Source organism: Leiobunum rupestre, chromosome 1, assembly GCF_980474605.1.
Source record: "Leiobunum rupestre chromosome 1, qqLeiRupe1.1.hap1, whole genome shotgun sequence".
NCBI lineage: Eukaryota > Metazoa > Arthropoda > Arachnida > Opiliones > Sclerosomatidae > Leiobunum > Leiobunum rupestre.
In genome coordinates this window covers 2,878,808-2,891,900 of record NC_143384.1, presented here as the reverse complement: position 1 = coordinate 2,891,900, position 13,093 = coordinate 2,878,808, and positions in this window count along the sequence as shown.

Genomic DNA, 13,093 nt, shown 5'->3' with positions numbered 1-13,093 from the left:
ATGTGTTTTGGCCGCCATCTTTAATGATTCATATTCAAACGGGTTCTGTGTATTGAAAAGGGTGTCCATGTCTGTTATTTGTAGGAAATTTGCCATATATACTTTAGATCAAGTTTGTTTTTAAACAAGTTGTCCCTAAAGGATTTTTATATATATATTAACCTAAAACGTCGAATTTAAAGTCGCTAGGCCTAAGGTAGTGCCTTGGGTGTAAGCTGATAAATATTATGACAATGCATCATGTGTTAATTTTATATTACCGTTAATGAGGACGCGCGATAAACATTGTGCATTACGTGGTAAAGTTTTATTGTTAAGCCTGGCCATCGTAAATAATAAGCCTAAAATTTATTAAATGTAAACTGTGTATTCAAGGTTATTTTGGGGTGAAGAAATTAGGGAGTGGATATTTCAAGTTTTTAACATAGTCAATACGATAATAACGGGGTAAAGATATTTGATAGGGGTTAAATCAACAAGTGGTCTTAAAAGGAAATATTAATCAGTTTTATAAGCGTTGTTTTATTAACCGTTAGGAAGCCCGATAAAAATGACAAAGGTTTAATATAAGTTTGTAACTCTCTTTTAGCTGTTATTAAATGAACTCTTAGTAATTTGTAAAATTCACGTGATCTTTAATGTTGCATATTCAAACGGATAGGGTGGCAATCTTTGTTATTGTTTTAGGAAATTTACCATATTTACGTCAATTTTTTAACGCTTTTTAAACAAGTTGTTCCTAACGGATTTTTATATCGTTACGTACCTAGATGACTTGAACTTGATTATTATGACATATGTATCATATATTACCGTCACGTAACTTTTAATAACGACGCAAGGGAAAGCTTTCTAATTTATATTGAATACATTGCCACTATACGAAATATTTACATAAATTAAACAAGGTCGGTTGCTTATTTGAATAAAATTGATAATAAAACTTTTTTACAAAACTCAAAAATGAATAATACAATGTTATAAAATAATTTTCAGCTCTGAACCTGAAATTAAATGTGTTTGTCAAATTGTTATCACTTTTCTAAATTATCTTATATCCTTCTATGTTTAAAATAAAAAACTCTGATTTAAATTTAAGACTTTATTTATATTTTACAACATTTGTTGTTGACACAAAGGAACTTTCGTTAATAACATTTAACACGCTATCAATAAAAACCACTAACTCGTCTATCGCCTTTAAGAATCCAGTTTTTTGGGGTCGTTCCAAATGCATTTCGTGAGAATTATGCTCTTTTTGAAAATATCTCATTCTTTGTGCAATCAAATCCATTTCAAGTTGACGATTCATTTTTTTCAATTCTTTATTTATATGTTTAATCAGTTCATAGTCCTTGTTTTCTTTATAAGTCATTATTCCACAACAAAAACAAAGCGAAACTAGTTTGTATAAAACGCGATGTGGTTAGTTCAGTACCGGTCGAACACAAAGGAATCTGATTACCGCTAACTATCTCTCTACGCCGTTAGAGCTCCTCTGATTACCGCGAACTATCTCTCTCTCCACGGCGTTAGTGCTCCTTTAAAGGAATGCTTTTTTCTCCGCGTTTATCTCCATTTTTAACGCTGTGATTTATTTAGAACAGGTGTTGAGCGGAGAATCCCCCGTTGCTATGGTGACCTCGGCGCGACGTTTATTTGAGTATCAACAAACTTAGCAAATAACCTCGCATGGTTTAAATGTTCTCCACTTAAATATACGTCGCTATCTATGGATATTTTCATTCAGATACATGATTACCTGATATGAAAACTGTACAAGTTTCAATTTTGGTTAAGTTGTCCCAAACAGGGGAAACCATTTTCGTGTAAAGTTAATCTAACAATGCCTCACGTACATAAATCGTTTACGTATACATTGTTTTATATTACGGTACCATCGGTCTGGTCTAATAAGAAATCGAACATGTTTTGTTCGCGAAAGATAAGGAGAATGAGATTAAGAAACTATCATTTTTAATATTACCACTTCTATAATGAACTAAGGTAGTGCTTTGGGGTCCATACCGTTACTTAAACAAGTCGCTCCTATATGAACTTTTAAACGGTTATTCGTGTTCAACGTGTACATTGCATAAAACATTTACGACAACATATAACCAGTCGAACATGTCTGCGATTATTTATAATTTTGCGTTAGTTTATCAATAATATCGTGTATATAAATTATAGTATTAAGAACTATACTTGTATTGAGCCGTTATAAATGTCGTAAAAATCTTTAATATTTAAATCTATCGTTAACTAGCTGTATATTATTCCGTGTTTACCAAGCGGCACGAGGAATGTTTACGTAGCGGTTTAATAGACTTTAACATGTACGGTCCGTTAATTTTCGTAAGTGTTAGCGAAATTATGGAAGGGGCCAATACGTGAAAGAACGCTCATTCAATTTGTGAACCTTTAAAATGAGTTTAAAGGTAAAATAGTGGTAGCAGATATGGGCTTATAGTAATATTTACAGATTCTATTTAGATTTTAGAGTGGCATTGCCATTTCTCACCACCAGGGGTAAATTGAACTCTTATAAACGTTTGTTGTTTATTAAAGGACATTATAGTATTGCCATTTCTCACCACTAGGGGTAAATTGAACTCTTATAAACGTAACAAATAACGAACGTTACTTAATTCGTTGACCGAGGGTATTAAAGAGCATTATAGTTTCACCACCAGGGGTAAATTAAGAACTTAGTGGCAGCACACACTACCCTGATTGTAACGACTGCATTATTAATGTAAGCAATGTTTAAATACTTGACCAACGAATGTTCCTGTATGTTAGTTTAATGTTGATATTTCGGTTAATATTGCAGTAAAAAGCTAAGCCTACCAAATACGTTGTCGTCAAAACTCGGACCAAAGCTATAACTTGTTTTTCTGTTATAATCTCCCGCGTATTAATTTGGTAATAATAATGGTTAAACGTATTTTATAGCGTCATATGAAATAACTTACTAGCAGGTGTTTTTGGTAACGAGTTTAGGGTGAACCCTACGAAGCAAGAATTACATATTTCATTTTACGGAACAAAATTGGACGACAGTTGGATAATGAGTGATAAGGAAAATAACGAACCGTGTACGGAACTATTAAAAAGTATAAATATATTGAAAAAAAAGAAACGAAAACTTCAAGCGGAATATATAGCAGCGAGAATAGAACTTGAAAGTGTCCTTCCTACGATACGAAAGGAGCATTCGTACGAGTCTTTAAAAATGTTTTCGGAACAAGAAAGATTATTAAGTTTTAAAAACTGGGTTAAATATGGAACCGAAGAGTTGGCCGCCTGGGGATTTTATTCGCTCAAGAACGACTCGAGTGTTAAATGCCCTTTTTGTGGAATGGTGGTTGAGGAATGGAAAGATGAAGACATACCGTTAATAGTTCATTGTCGTTCAATTCCTTTGTGTCCATTTATTCGAGGATGCCAAGTTGGAAATGTAACAATATTACAAAAGTCGTAAACATATTTTTAATTTCAAAGTGTAACAAAAAATATTATAATAAAGTATCAATGTAAAAAAATATGTATCCTAGTTTTTTATTACCGCCTTTACATTAAATTTTAAGTGTTAAACTGTAAGTGTTCTAAAAAATCATTGTTAGTTTACTTTAATTAAAAAGTACTTTATACGGTCCCCTTAAAATGTTATTAAAAAATAAGATAATCGATAATTTTATCATCTGACATTTCCTATTGCTCGGTATAATGGAGAGATTCACTCTCATCACAATCACACGCCAGATCCGATTCTTCTTTTATTTTATTACAAGATAAATGAGTCATTAAATGATGTTTGAAACCTCTCACGGACTGGTATCGTTCCTCACATATCCAGCATTTCTTTGGTACTCTAAGCAGAGACATCTTTCTCTTTCCCATAGCGGCTGGCTTATGAAAACCACAACGCATCTATGAAAATTATTTCACGACTTGTTTATATCACGTGATCTGTTGAAAAAAAGTTGAAAGCTGAAGGAAGCCTACAGAATTGAAAAAACTGAAACTAAATCTCCAAATGGATTTTCCAATGGAGTCACGAAATGCTTTTGGAAATACTGGGTACTTAAAGGCGACGAATTAGGTACATTCATAGCGACGGTGATAGTAAAATATCCAAGTGTGATCCCAAGTTTGGTAATTGTTAGGATGCTTGGATAACGCCGCCATCTTTAGTTACGTTAGCTTAATAAAATTAACCACCTGCACATTAAATTAAACCAAAATGGTTTGCAACGAAATAGAAACAGCTGCTAGAGTTTCCAACGCGTCCCGCTAGGGGTTATAAAATGTCAGAGTAGTTACATTTACACTTTCAGTTACGTTAGCTTAATAAAATTAACCACCTGCACATTATTCTTAAAACCAACGCGTCCCCCTAGGGGGTTTTAGGTAGTATATATATCCTTAAGTCGCCCGAATCTCGGAATCCTGACCCTAGTAAGCCTTCCCGGAGTATCAAAAATGTAAGTTTCTATAGGTGTTTTTTTATTGTTACAAATACTTAGTTTTTTCTTCTAGGGAATCGTTTGTAGCCGTACACATTCTTTTTGCCATGATTTGGCCTAAAAATAAATATACGTCATCAAAACGATTTTTAGTAAAAGAGGTAATTTTTTAAAGTTTTGTATAGTAATTAGTATTTATTGTAATAGTTAGTGTAGGGAGCTGTTGGCAGGGCGTGTAACCCGGCCACCTAAATTAATGGCTTCAAAAGTCGTTTGATGACTTCGGCCTATGGTGGTGCCTTGGGTAATAGCCTAGTTGATTATTATTATTATTATATTTAAAGTTCCATATAAATCTTACAGATTGGATACAAAACTTCGGATGGTCGCGAAGACCTCATTGTTTTTCGAACACCGGCTGCTCAAAATTATTCGGGGGATACAAACCGCAAAATGAACGCGATTAGCAATCATGTCAATAAGCTTCCCAGGGCTCAGGGACAATACGATATTGAGGCCGTCGATCGCCATGTTTTAAATATAACGCGACTGGCCGAATACGTTATTGTCAAAGAAAGGCAAACGAAAGAGTACCTGGGAAACTTTATCGACTTAGATCGAATAATTGTGGCCACGAGATTCGAGTGTCCTAATTTCCCCGAATTAGAGCTAGAGCCGGGAGAATTTCACCACCATTTTAACAACGACCATACGAGGTATAAATCAATGACCACCATCTTTTGTCGGGGAAAATATATAGTATTTCTTATTTTACAGAAATGTGTGCGCCTATGAAAAGGCGAGGCAAGTGGCCGCATATGTAAAAAGTATAGAGGGTAATCCTCTAGAAATATATCCCGAGAAACAGGACGACCCGACCGAATCGCCACCAGCCACATCTCCGAAAAACCCGGAACCTCCAGCGAACAAACCTAGGGAGCTTGATCTTCGAAATGGTAATTATAAAACAAAACTATCATGTTTCTCATTTTTAATTTGAAATATTAATTACAGCTCCGGGAATCACTATCGTCGTAGAAGGAGGTAAAACATTAGGTTCCGAAAAAATTATTACAATTCTAATACCATTTTCCATTTCTAGGTTCCGAGTTAAAAATTATCTTATAACACGTTTTGTAAAAAACAAATTGTATAAAAAATTGTATAAAAAATTGTATAAAAAAATGTATAATAGGTTGTATTAAAATAAAGCAACACACTGATCAAAAGAGGTAAACTTATTGTTACGTATCACTAAATTTTAAATGTGTAATTATTTAACATTTTAAAAAATTTGCAGGAGGACTTGGCCCAAAAGCGTTTGGTATAAATTTACACGCCTCCCTCATTCAGGCGGAGTTTCACCAGCTGGTTATCTCGGCGTGAGAGAGAAAAACGCGCGCCACACCGCCGTGGAGAGAGAGAGAGCGATTCACCGAGGTGCCCCGAAAAGCGCGACGTCGAGAGAGAGAGAGAGAGAGAGAGAGAGAGAGAGAGAGAGAGAGAGAGAGAGAGAGAGAGTCGAAGTATGAGAGAGAAAGTTTTTGCCGAGGAAGCTAAACCGCGAGCTATTAAAACATTCCTGCACGTTTTATACAAGGACACAATTTTACAGTTGATTCGATAACAAAAAGTGGATTATTCATACAATGTCCTTTAAAAAGGGTACGTTAAAACTTTTTTTAAACTTTAATTTTATTTAACACGTATTTTATTTTAGTTTCTCTGACGTTATCTTCACCCACTCAATTGGTAGTGACCGTATCAATATTTAACAAAGAGCCAGGTATTTATATTTCTAATGGAGCCCAAAGTACGGACATTTCCTTAGAAACATGGGACGCCCTTACAAAAGAATGGTCTTCAGTCATTGAAAATCTAAACTCAACAACAATAAAAAAAATTTATCTGCCAATTCCGACCGTCGAACCTTATTCCGATTGTACTTTTGAACACAATTTCGAAGTTTCTTGTTCGGGAGGAAGATTTTCATGGAATTTAATGCCGTTTACTCAAAAATATTTGGAATACGAAATAAACTTATCAGCCAGTCTATCACTTAGTAGAGCGCAAGTTCTGGCTTTAAATGATATTAAAGTGTTTATAGATGAACAGTTAAGTCTGTTAAAACAAAGCGCACCGGTTATAGACCTAATGTTTAGTGTTTTGGTCGACAATTTTTCGAAATTTCAAGCGGTTTATAAACCATTACAGAAGCGACAAATTCCCTGTGTTTTTATAGAAATTTACGCCGCCTTTCGTATTTCTCAGGATCACCAAGTGGAAAAAGATTTTTTGGAACAATTTATAGGTTATTGTCCATTTGACGTAAGGGATTTGATTGATCATTGTTTAAATGATGTAATATATTTGAAAAACATTTTATAAATAAATTTTTTATTAGTAAATGTGTTCTTTGTTATTATACCATACGAAAAATTAGTCTGACGTACCAAGCTTATTCTTAATATAAGGACAACTTGTTTTAAACTGCGAGGTTAACGAATTTAACATTGAACTTAAAATGACGATGCCTTCAATAAATTTGAATGTAATTAAAAATATTTTAATTGTATAAATTATTTGTGTTTTTTAATAAATTAAAATGTACCAATAAAAATTGATTCATTTCGAAAAATGGGGCCGCTGAATAGTGTCGAAAATGATTAGTTTCTCTTAAAAGACACTGATCAAAAGGCTGGGACAAGCTGGCGTGTAAAAAGCGAAAGTTGTTGCCGTTCTAGCTCTATACGTTAAACGAACGCTCTCCATCCGCCCTGTCTAAGCCCGCAGGATATCTCGGCGCTGGCGGTTTGGCGAGAGGGAAGACAGAGGGAGGCGTTACGCACGCGGTGAAGTTATTCAAAACACACATTCCTCATTCTACGGGAAAAAAAACGTTTTTATTAAAATATCTCACAACCGTTATATAAACTCTAATACAATTAGAGCATTGGTTTTAACATCGGGGGGGATTGTACTTAAATGTCCATGACATCCGGAGGAATAACAGCTCATGAAAAACGTGATCTGAATATCTCATTTCGGATTTTTATTCTTTTTATAAATAAAACTTAGTAGGTGTTGGTAATAAAAAATCGCGATTGGTTTAGTATACAAAATAGCCGATTATCAACTCGTACAACAAAAAGTAATACAAATCGTAGACCTAAACAGATTTAAAACTTTGTAAATATCTGATAACCGTAAACTACCTAAATTTCTAATAAAATATTTTATTAATATTTCTGGTAGAATATGAACTTTCAAAAACAATTAATGAGAGCTATTTTGGTCAGTTATTGAGATTGGATTGAATTCATATTTTATATCTCAAGTTTCAAAAACTTCAAAGCTAGATAGTAACCTGTCTTAAAGTTGAAAAACGTCACGTAATGTTCTATATCAACCATGTACTTTTAGAATTTATTTCCATTGCAAAAATATTCAATGTGCTATTAAATTTCGTTGTAATAATTTGATTACAGACACATAGATTAAAAAATTATGATAGATAGGTAGTCGTAAAACACAACGATTTTTTTTATCTTATTCGCTTTTTATACTAAGAAACGTATTCTTTGCCGCGATATTGAAATCTCCTAACAAAAAAGTCCTGAAAGATTAAGAAACTAGTCTATTAAATAATAGCCAGGCTAAAACCCAAAGCGCCACCAAATCGTGAAGCGACTTTTACATTAAGCAGGTATCAAACAAAAAAACTTGTGTTTAAGTTGTTGTATAACTACACATGATTTTCTGCGAAATAAACCTAAAGTTTAATTGCCAGCAATATTAACTAAAATATCAAATCGATAGGCTGCTACGTTTTTTGCCAATTTCGTTAAAAATTAACTTGATTAACTGAGTGTTATATTATAATCTAAATAAAATAGTTATTAAATGTCTGTGTAGTATTTCTGTTATGTAAATTTTTTAAAGAAGCTCTTATGTAAGAAAATAGTCTTTGGCCATTTATCTAGCTGTACTTTTTATTGTTCGTATAATATATAAGTTGATATACTATATAAAGTATGTCATAATTTAAAACTACATTACCCCCTCTCGGAATAAATTGCAACTCTATTTGAAATCTTAATATAATTGACAATATCGATTAATAATAATTCGCATTGAACCGTATAGGAGTGAAAATCTCAATAACTGACCACAACACCTATAAGTTTAAAAAGATAACAAATCACCCTCTAAATAGCTCTGCAATTAGAAATTATGTTAATGCTATTAAAAGGATGAATCTCCTAGTGGTGAAAAATGGCCATTAAATACAATAAGGTTCTAAATATGGCTGCCACTTACGAAAATTAACGAACCGTACATGTTAAAGTCTATTAAACCGCTGCGGAAACATTACTCGCGCCGCTTGGTTAACACGGAATAATAATATACGATAGATTAGAGGATTTTTTAACGTTTATTGTGAGTGCGAACCGACCTTGTTATGTAAATATTTCGTATAGTGGCCACGTATTCATAAGTTCTTAATACTATTATGTATTCAATACGCGAACTTATAAATGCATTATATTTAGAAGAATCGTTAATGTTTCAATAGTAACATATCCAGATAATAACAAAAGTCTGGTACTTCAACCCGCGCTAATCCTAAGAGTAAATACTTTGTTTATTATATGATTAAAGACGATAGTTTCCTATCATTGTCCCATAACTAAAACATGTCCGATTGGTAAAACTAAAAGGGTATATGTTACGGATATACGTAAACTAATATTTTTGAAGGAAATGTACACGATGTGCGTAAAGACATTGTATACAATGAAACATTTATAAGGCCAGAGTTGCAGATGTTGTTAATAAGACCAAGCTTATTCTTAATATAGGGACAACTTGTTTCAAACTGCGAGGTTAACGAATTTAACATTGAACTTAGTTTTCTAAGGCTTATTAAAAATATTATTCACGATGACCACGCTCGACAAGTAATACAAATTTTACCCCGTTATGTAAGATGCCATTAACGCATTGACTATGTTAAAAACTTGAAATATCCAAGATGGCCACTGAAAACTTTAACTCCCTAGTTAATTTCTTCACCCCAAAAATACCCTTGAATACACTGTGTAAGACAAAACGAATTATGTGCTTAAAGACAATGTTAGATTAATAACCTATAAAATCTTTAAAAGGGACCCCTATTAGGGGTGACTTATATTTGAAAACATGTACCCGAATCCATATATACCAGCCTAGTGGCGAAAAATGGCAGCATTGCATGATTATAATAATTTAATTTATGGAAGACCCGTTTCAATAACCGTAAATCAGATGATCACGTGACGCGGCTTTTTGATCGAACTATCTAGGGAAAACGTGTTCTTGAAATGTCTTTTGGCATTATGTAATTCCCCATTTTCAACACATGTTTACGTGAGATGACCCCAAAGACCCTTCCTAACGGACGACAGGATATACTATCTTTACCCCGTTATTATCGTATTGACTCTGTTAAAAACTTGAAATATCCACTCCCTAATTTCTTCGTTAGCGGTAATCAGATTCCTTTGTGTTCGACCGGTACTGAACTAACCACATCGCGTTTTATACAAACTAGTTTCGCTTTGTTTTTGTTGTGGAATAATGACTTATAAAGAAAACAAGGACTATGAACTGATTAAACATATAAATAAAGAATTGAAAAAAATGAATCGTCAACTTGAAATGGATTTGATTGCACAAAGAATGAGATATTTTCAAAAAGAGCATAATTCTCACGAAATGCATTTGGAACGACCCCAAAAAACTGGATTCTTAAAGGCGATAGACGAGTTAGTGGTTTTTATTGATAGCGTGTTAAATGTTATTAACGAAAGTTCCTTTGTGTCAACAACAAATGTTGTAAAATATAAATAAAGTCTTAAATTTAAATCAGAGTTTTTTATTTTAAACATAGAAGGATATAAGATAATTTAGAAAAGTGATAACAATTTGACAAACACATTTAATTTCAGGTTCAGAGCTGAAAATTATTTTATAACATTGTATTATTCATTTTTGAGTTTTGTAAAAAAGTTTTATTATCAATTTTATTCAAATAAGCAACCGACCTTGTTTAATTTATGTAAATATTTCGTATAGTGGCAATGTATTCAATATAAATTAGAAAGCTTTCCCTTGCGTCGTTATTAAAAGTTACGTGACGGTAATATATGATACATATGTCATAATAATCAAGTTCAAGTCATCTAGGTACGTAACGATATAAAAATCCGTTAGGAACAACTTGTTTAAAAAGCGTTAAAAAATTGACGTAAATATGGTAAATTTCCTAAAACAATAACAAAGATTGCCACCCTATCCGTTTGAATATGCAACATTAAAGATCACGTGAATTTTACAAATTACTAAGAGTTCATTTAATAACAGCTAAAAGAGAGTTACAAACTTATATTAAACCTTTGTCATTTTTATCGGGCTTCCTAACGGTTAATAAAACAACGCTTATAAAACTGATTAATATTTCCTTTTAAGACCACTTGTTGATTTAACCCCTATCAAATATCTTTACCCCGTTATTATCGTATTGACTATGTTAAAAACTTGAAATATCCACTCCCTAATTTCTTCACCCCAAAATAACCTTGAATACACAGTTTACATTTAATAAATTTTAGGCTTATTATTTACGATGGCCAGGCTTAACAATAAAACTTTACCACGTAATGCACAATGTTTATCGCGCGTCCTCATTAACGGTAATATAAAATTAACACATGATGCATTGTCATAATATTTATCAGCTTACACCCAAGGCACTACCTTAGGCCTAGCGACTTTAAATTCGACGTTTTAGGTTAATATATATATAAAAATCCTTTAGGGACAACTTGTTTAAAAACAAACTTGATCTAAAGTATATATGGCAAATTTCCTACAAATAACAGACATGGACACCCTTTTCAATACACAGAACCCGTTTGAATATGAATCATTAAAGATGGCGGCCAAAACACATGAATTTTCCAGCCAAAAATGACTAAGAGTTCATATAACAACCGTTAAAAGAGAGACCACTCGAAACCAGCCTACAAACTTTACCCCGTTATGTGTTGTAAATATGAATCATTTTTACCGCGCTTCGGGAAGGCGCGTTTAAGAGTCTATACTTTTTATGTGCATAAAGATTAATAACCTAAAAACCGTTAAAAAGGTGCCCGTATTAGGGGTGACTTATATTTGAAACTTCTACCCGAATCGAAAGATACCAGTCTAATGGTGAAGCATTGACAAATGTTAAACTTTCACCAGCAATCTTTATGGAAGACCCATTTCAATTACCGTAAATAAGATGATCACGTGACGCTGCTATAATCATTAACGAACCATATAGGGACAACTTGTTACCCAATGAGACACCCCTGGTGGGATACTATAAAGATGACCACGAATGACAGGTTATAACACGATACAAGCTTTATCCCGTTATGTTCAGTCATTAAAAGTGAATCATTTTTACCACGCTTCCTAACGTTAAAACATAGCTTATAAAACTCATTAATATTTACTTCTTAAGATTACTTAAGACCACTTGTTGATTAACCCCCAAGACGTTGCCTAACTGTTATAAACAAATATACTGATTTACCCGCCAAAATGCTAAAAGCTCAACCATATCACATCCACTAAAAGAGATCACTTGTTCGGGTCCATAATCCCAAAGACGCTTCCTAACCGTTGTCAGGTAATTAAACCATGCAAACGTTTATACTAGTAAATACAAACTTTACCCCCTCCACTTGTTCATTTTCGCGCTTACATCATCATAAACGCATGTTAAATCCCCGCCAAAACTTTAACAACCATATAGCTACCAGGTCAAATACCCTAACGGTTTATTTTAAAGGTACAAACTTTACCCGTTTCCCCGCCAAAATCATGTCAAACATTAATAAACCTAAAGCGTTTAACCACTTGTTGATCGACGCTTACACTTTCCCGCCAAAAATTAATATTCAAACATATAACTACTTGATGATCCTAAACACATGTTACTATCTAACAGGTCAATGACCCATAACGGTAAAACAATACCACGCTCATTAATATTCACCCTTTTTAAAACACTTGCTTACCTACTTGATTGACAGGTCAACTAATTAACACCTGTTAATCTCATTAATTATTCAGGTCACGCGCGCGTGACACGCGCCCGAGGGGGGGCGGAATCGCGATTCCCCGCTTCATTCCTCCCCCCCGCCACGCAGCTGGGGACGCGGTAGCCACGCCCCCTTTTGGCTAGGAAGACGGCACATAACTACTATTATATTTAAAGATAATTGTTTGAAATTTTGGCACAGGGTGAAAAATATTATTCTCAAACTTGAAGTATATTTTCTCATGCTTCAAGATAAAATTTAAAGAAGGTGAAATATTTCTGGGCCAATTTGACAGTCTCCTTATATGAAAGCTCATTTTATCCGAAATTGACATTAATTTAAGCACGTAGGATTATATTTAAAGATAATTGTTTGAAATTTTGGCACAGGGTGAAAAATATTATTCTCAAACTTGAAGTATATTTTCTCATGCTTCAAGATAAAATTTAAAGAAGGTGAAATATTTCTGGGCCAATTTCAGTCTCC